A 1,127-nucleotide genomic window follows, 5' to 3' on the forward strand; every position below is an offset into this window, starting at 1 on the left:
CTCCTGCGAACCTTGCAGAACTAGCACTCCTGAAAGAAAGGATATAGCGGAGACATGGCTTAGCCACAGCCTGGGGGATGTTTCCAGAATGAGATTTTCACTCTGCAGCGGAGTGTGCGCTGATATGAAACTTCCTGGCAGATTAAAACTGTGTGCCCGACCGAGACTCGAACTCGGGACCTTTGCCTTTCGCAGGCAAGTGCTCTACCAACTCAGCTACCGAAGCACGACTCACGCCCGGTACTCACAGCTTTACTTCTGCCAGTATCTCGTCTCCTACCTTCCAAACTTTACAGAAGTTCTCCTGCGAACCTTGCAAAACTAGCACTCCTGAAAGAAAGGATATAGCGGAGACATGGCTTAGCCACAGCCTGGGGGATGTTTCCAGAATGAGATTTTCACTCTGCAGCGGAGTGTGCGCTGATATGAAACTTCCTGGCAGATTAAAACTGTGTGCCGACCGAGACTCGAACTCGGGACCTTTGCCTTTCGCGGGCAAGTGCTCTACCAACTGAGCTACCGAAGCACGACTCACGCCCGGTACTCACAGCTTTACTTCTGCCAGTATCTCGTCTCCTACCTTCCAAACTTTACAGAAGTTCTCCTGCGAACCTTGCAGAACTAGCACTCCTGAAAGAAAGGATATAGCGGAGACATGGCTTAGCCACAGCCTGGGGGATGTTTCCAGAATGAGATTTTCACTCTGCAGCGGAGTGTGCGCTGATATGAAACTTCCTGGCAGATTAAAACTGTGTGCCCGACCGAGACTCGAACTCGGGACCTTTGCCTTTCGCAGGCAAGTGCTCTACCAACTCAGCTACCGAAGCACGACTCACGCCCGGTACTCACAGCTTTACTTCTGCCAGTATCTCGTCTCCTACCTTCCAAACTTTACAGAAGTTGTCCTGCGAACCTTGCAGAACTAGCACTCCTGAAAGAAAGGATATAGCGGAGACATGGCTTAGCCACAGCCTGGGGGATGTTTCCAGAATGAGATTTTCACTCTTCAGCGGAGTGTGCGCTGATATGAAACTTCCTGGCAGATTAAAACTGTGTGCCCGACCGAGACTCGAACTCGGGACCTTTGCCTTTTGCGGGCAAGTGCTCTACCAACTCAGCTACCGAAG

The 1,127-nt window shown here is 51.2% G+C and overlaps 1 non-coding gene across 1 annotated transcript; it reads right to left on the minus strand.

Moving 5' to 3' along the window:
- Positions 1–452: 452 nt before the first annotated feature.
- On the minus strand, positions 453–528 carry Trnas-cga (transfer RNA serine (anticodon CGA)). The gene has a single exon. It is a non-coding gene; the product is annotated as a tRNA-Ser (tRNA).
- Positions 529–1,127: the final 599 nt, after the last annotated feature.

This window comes from Schistocerca serialis, chromosome 1, assembly GCF_023864345.2.
Source record: "Schistocerca serialis cubense isolate TAMUIC-IGC-003099 chromosome 1, iqSchSeri2.2, whole genome shotgun sequence".
Lineage (NCBI taxonomy): Eukaryota > Metazoa > Arthropoda > Insecta > Orthoptera > Acrididae > Schistocerca > Schistocerca serialis.